This window comes from Hemitrygon akajei, chromosome 4, assembly GCF_048418815.1.
Source record: "Hemitrygon akajei chromosome 4, sHemAka1.3, whole genome shotgun sequence".
NCBI classification, from domain to species: Eukaryota; Metazoa; Chordata; class Chondrichthyes; order Myliobatiformes; family Dasyatidae; genus Hemitrygon; species Hemitrygon akajei.
Window position 1 is genome coordinate 3,866,931 of NC_133127.1, and position 6,000 is coordinate 3,872,930.

Consider the following 6,000-nt stretch of genomic DNA (forward strand, 5'->3'; position numbering starts at 1 on the left):
CAAGGTGTACTCGACAATTGATCTGAAATCCGCTTATCACCAGCTCCCCATCCGCCCAGAGGACCGCCCCTACACCGCCTTCGAGGCGGGTGGCAGGCTCTATCACTTTCTGCACGTCCCATTTGGTGTCACAAATGGTGTCTCAGTCTTCCAGAGGGAGATGGACCGGATGGTGGACCAGTACAAACTGACGGCCACATTTCCCTATCTAGATAACATCACCATCTGTGGTCGCGACTGGTCGGATCATGACGCCAACCTCCAACGCTTTTTCCAAGTGGCCGATGCTTTGAACTTCACTTATAACAAGGACAAGTGTGTGTTCAGAACCACACGACTCGCTATCCTTGGGTATGTCGTGGAGAACGGGGTCATTGGCCCTGACCCCGACCGTATGCGCCCCCTGTTAGAACTCCCTCTTCCCACTACTCTCAAGGCCCTCCAGCGGTGCCTGGGTTTTCTTTCCTATTACGCCCAATGGGTTCCCCATTACGCAGACAAGGCCCGCCCCCTGGTCAAGTCTACCACCTTTCCCCTCTCTGCCGAGGCCCGCGCGGCCTTCAGCTGCATTAAAGGGGACATTGCCAAAACAACAATGCATGCGGTAGACGAGACCATTCCCTTCCAAGTAGAGAGTGACGCCTCTGACGTCGCGCTGGCTGCTACCCTCAATCAGGAAGGCAGGCCAGTGGCGTTTTTTTCTCGTACCCTTCAAGGCTCTGAACTTCGGCACTCCACGGTGGAGAAAGAAGCCCAGGCCATAGTGGAAGCTATTAGGCACTGGAGGCACTATCTCGCCGGCAGAAGGTTCACCTTGCTGACCGACCAGCGCTCGGTTGCGTTCATGTTCAGCAACCAACAGCGGGGCAAAATCAAAAATGATAAAATTTTGCGATGGAGAATAGAACTCTCCACCTACAATTACGATATCCTGTACCGGCCTGGCAGGCTCAATGAACCCTCTGATGCCCTATCCCGGGGACCGTGTGCTAGTGCCCAGCTCGACCAGCTGTATGCCCTTCATGCCCAACTTTGCCACCCGGGGGTCACCCGGTTTTATCATTTCATTAAAGCCCGGAACCTGCCGTACTCCCTGGAGGACATCAGGACGATGACCAGGGACTGCCAGATCTGCGCTGAGTGCAAACCGCACTTCTACCGTCCTGACACTGCGCAGCTTGTCAAGGCCACCCGCCCTTTTGAGCGACTGAGTATTGACTTTAAGGGCCCCCTTCCCTCCACCGACCGCAATGTCTACTTTCTCAGTATTATTGACGAGTACTCGCGATTCCCCTTTGCCGTTCCCTGCCCCGACACTGCTACCACGTCGGTCATAAAAGCCCTGCGCCAGCTCTTCACTCTGTTCGGATATCCCTGCTATGTCCACAGTGATAGAGGGTCCTCCTTTATGAGTGACGAGTTGCGCCGGTTCCTGCTTGCTAGGGGCATTGCTACTAGTCGCACCACGAGTTATAATCCCCGGGGGAATGGCCAGGTGGAGAGGGAGAATGCCACAGTGTGGAAGGCCATACTTTTAGCCCTTAAGTCAAAAGGGTTGCCGGTCTCCCGATGGCAGGAGGTCCTCCCTGAGGCACTCCACTCTATCCGCTCCCTGTTGTGTACGTCCACTAATGCCACCCCTCACGAACGCTTATTCTCTTTTCCCAGGAAGTCTGTCACTGGGACCACCCTGCCAGTTTGGCTGACGTCCCCGGGGCCAGTGCTGCTACGTAAACATGCAAGGAGTAATAAGTACTCACCGCTGGTCGAGAAGGTTCACCTCCTGCATGCTAATCCCCAGTATGCCTACGTGGTCTTGCCTGATGGGCGGGAGGACACGGTCTCTGTCCGCGACCTGGCGCCCGCCGGAGCAGCAGACCACTACCCCGAGCATTCCACGGTAACTATGCACCCTGTACCCGAGGTGACTCCGCACGCACCGTGCCCCACACAGACTCCTCACGACGCTCATGTACCGGGCATCCCGTACGCATCTATTCCAGGGACCTCGCTCACACGCGAGGGATCCCTGACACCTCCTGTTGGGACAGAACCAACCCACTCTCCGCCTCCGGAGCAAACACCACCTCCGGCACCTGTGCCGTCATCACCTCCGGCTCCTGTGCAATTGCAGCCGGAGCTACGTAGATCGCAACGAACGATTCGACCACCTGATAGACTTAACCTGTAAATATGCTTGGGGATTTTTTTTTTAAACAAAGGGGGGGTGAATGTGGTGAACTAGATATACCTGTCTGACTGCTCCTGTGGCTCCTCCCACAGACCCTGCTGACTGCCCCTGTGGCTCCTCCCACAGACCCCTGTATGAAGGCGACTGTGGCCTGCTGCTCTCCCTCATTTTCCCAGGATGTAGTGTTGTTCTTCAGTCAATAATAGCTGATATCTCACTTCCTAAGTCTCAGCGTGAGTTATTGATGGTGCATCAAAGTGTCTCTGTCTCCCCACCCTCCACCCACCCACCTCTCTCTCTCCACTCCCGACCCACTCACTTCTCTCTCCCCACTCCCCCATGCACCTCTCTCTCACCACCCACCTCTCTCTCTCCACTCCCCACCTCTCCACTCCCGACCCACCCACCTCTCTCTCACCACCCACCTCTCTCTCACCACCCACCTCTCTCTCCTCTCCCCACCTCTCTCTCTCCACTCCCCACCTCTCTCTCTCCACTCCCCACCTCTCTCCCCACTCATTCACCTCTCTCTCCACACCCACCTCTCTCTCCTCTCCCCACCTCTCTCTCTCCACTCCCCACCTCTCTCCCCACTCATTCACCTCTCTCTCTCCCCACCCACCTCTCTCTCTCCTCTCCCCACCTCTCTCTCTCCACTCCCCACCTCTCTCTCGCCACCCACCTCTCTCTCCCCACTCCCCCATGCACCTCTCTCTCACCACCCACCTCTCTCACCCCACCCACCTCTCTCTCCTCTCCCCACCTCTCTCTCTCCACTCCCCACCTCTCTCCCCACTCATTCACCTCTCTCTCCCCACCCACCTCTCTCTCTCCCCACCCACCTCTCTCTCTCCTCTCCCCACCTCTCTCTCTCTCCACTCCCCACCTCTCTCTCTCCACTCCTGACCCACTCACTTCTCTCTCCCCACTCCCCCATGCACCTCTCTCTCCCCACCCACCTCTCTCTCTCCCCACCCACCTCTCTCTCTCCTCTCCCCACCTCTCTCTCTCCACTCCTGACCCACTCACTTCTCTCTCCCCACTCCCCCATGCACCTCTCTCTCACCACCCACCTCTCTCTCCTCTCCCCACCTCTCTCTCCACTCCCCACCTCTCTCCCCACTCATTCACCTCTCTCTCCCCACCCACCTCTCTCTCTCCCCACCCACTTCTCTCTCCTCTCCCCACCTCTCTCTCTCCACTCCCCACCTCTCTCCCTCCACTCCTGACCCACTCTTCTCTCTCCCCACTCCCCCATGCACCTCACTCTCCCCACCCACCTCTCTCTCTCCACTCCCGACCCACTCACTTGTCTCTCCCCACTCCCCCATGCACCTCGCTCTCCCCACCCACCTCTCTCTCTCCCCACTCACCTCTCTCTCTCCTCTCCCCACCTCTCTCTCTCCACTCCCCACCTCTCTCCCTCCACTCCTGACCCACTCACTTCTCTCTCCCCACTCCCCCATGCACCTCGCTCTCCCCACCCACCTCTCTCTCTCCACTCCCGACCCACTCACTTCTCTCTCCCCACTCCCCCATGCACCTCGCTCTCCCCACCCACCTCTCTCTCCTCTCCCCACCTCTCTCTCTCCACTCCCCACCTCTCTCCCCACTCATTCACCTCTCTCTCCCCACCCACCTCTCTCTCTCCCCACCCACCTCTCTCTCTCCTCTCCCCACCTCTCTCTCTCTCCACTCCCCACCTCTCTCTCTCCACTCCTGACCCACTCACTTCTCTCTCCCCACTCCCCCATGCACCTCTCTCTCCCCACCCACCTCTCTCTCTCCCCACTCACCTCTCTCTCTCTCCACTCCCCACCTCTCTCTCCCCACACATTCACCTCTCTCTCCCCACCCACCTCTCTCTCTCCTCTCCCCACTCATTCACCTCTCTCTCTCCACTCCACACCCACCTCTCTCTCCTCTCCCCACTCATTCACATCTCTCTCTCCTCTCCCCAATCATTCACCTCTCTCTCTCCACTCCCGACCCACTGACTTCTCTCTCCCCACTCCCACATGCACCTCTCTCTCCCCACCCACCTCTCTCTCTCCTCACTCCACCTCTCTCTCTCCACTCCCCACCTCTCTCTCCCCACTCATTCACCTCTCTCCCCACCCACCTCTCTCTCTCTACTCCCCACCTCTCCACTCCTGACCCTCCCACCTCTCTCTCTCCACTCCCCACCCATTCATCTCTCTCTCTCCACTCCCGACCCACCTCTCTCTCCCCACTCCCCACCCACCTCTCTCTCTCCTCTCCCCACTCATTCACCTCTCTCTCCACTCCTGACCCACCTCTCTCTCCCCACTCCCCACCCACCTCTCTCTCTCCACTCCCCACTCATTCACCTCTCTTTCTGCACTCCCGACCCACCTCTCTCTCCCCACTCCCCACCCACCTCTCTCTCTCCTCTCCCCACTCATTCACCTCTCTCTCCCCATCCACCTCTCTCTCTCCTCTCCCCACCTCTCTCTCTCTCCACTCCCCACCTCTCCACTCCCGAACCACCCACCTCTCCACTCCCGACCCACCCACCTCTCTCTCCCCACCCACCTCTCTCTCTCCTCTCCCGACCCACTCACTTCTCTCTCCCCACTCCCCCATGCACCTCTCTCTCCTCACCCACCTCTCTCTCTCCCGACCCACCTCTCTCTCTCCTCTCCCGACCCACTCACTTCTCTCTCCCCACTCCCCCATGCACCTCTCTCTCCCCACCCACCTTTCTCTCTCCTCTCCCCACTCATTCACCTCTCTCTCTCCACTCCCCACCAACCTCTCTCTCTCCTGTCCCCACTCATTCACCTCTCTCTCTCCTCTCCCCACTCATTCACCTCTCTCTCCACTCCCCACTCATTCACCTCTCTCTCCCCACCCACCTCTCTCTCTCCACTCCCCACCTCTCCACTCCCGACCCACCCACCTCTCTCTCCCCACCCACCTCTCTCTCTCCTCTCCCCACTCATTCACCTCTCTCTCTCCACTCCCGACCCACCTCTCTCTCTCCTCTCCCCACTCATTCACCTCTCTCTCTCCACTCCCGACCCACTCACTTCTCTCTCCCCACTCCCCCATGCACCTCTCTCCCCACCCACCTCTCTCTCTCCTCTCCCCACCTCTCTCTCTCCACTCCCCACCTCTCTCTCCCCACCCACCTCTCTCTCTCCTCTCCCGACCCACTCACTTCTCTCTCCCCACTCCCCCATGCACCTCTCTCTCCCCACCCACCTCTCTCTCTCCTCTCCCCACTCATTCACCTCTCTCTCTCCACTCCCGACCCACCTCTCTCTCCTCTCCCCACCCACCTCTCTCTCCTCTCCCCACTCATTCACCTCTCTCTCCCCACCCACCTCTCTCTCTCCTCTCCCCACTCATTCACCTCTCTCTCTCCACTCCCGACCCACCTCTCTCTCTCCACTCCCGACCCACTCACTTCTCTATCCCCACTCCCCCATTCACCTCTCTCTCCCCACCCACCTCTCTCTCTCCTCTCCCCACCTCTCTCTCTCCACTCCCCACCTCTCTCTCCCCACCCACCTCTCTCTCTCCTCTCCCCACTCATTCACCTCTCTCTCTCCACTCCCCACCCACCTCTCTCTCTCCTCTCCCCACTCATTCACCTCTCTCTCCCCACCCACCTCTCTCTCTCCACTCCCCACCTCTCCACTCCCGACCCACCCACCTCTCTCTCCCCACCCACCTCTCTCTCTCCTCTCCCCACTCATTCACCTCTCTCTCTCCACTCCCGACCCACCTCTCTCTCCTCCCCACCCACCTCTTCTCCTCTCCCCACTCATTCACCTCTCTCT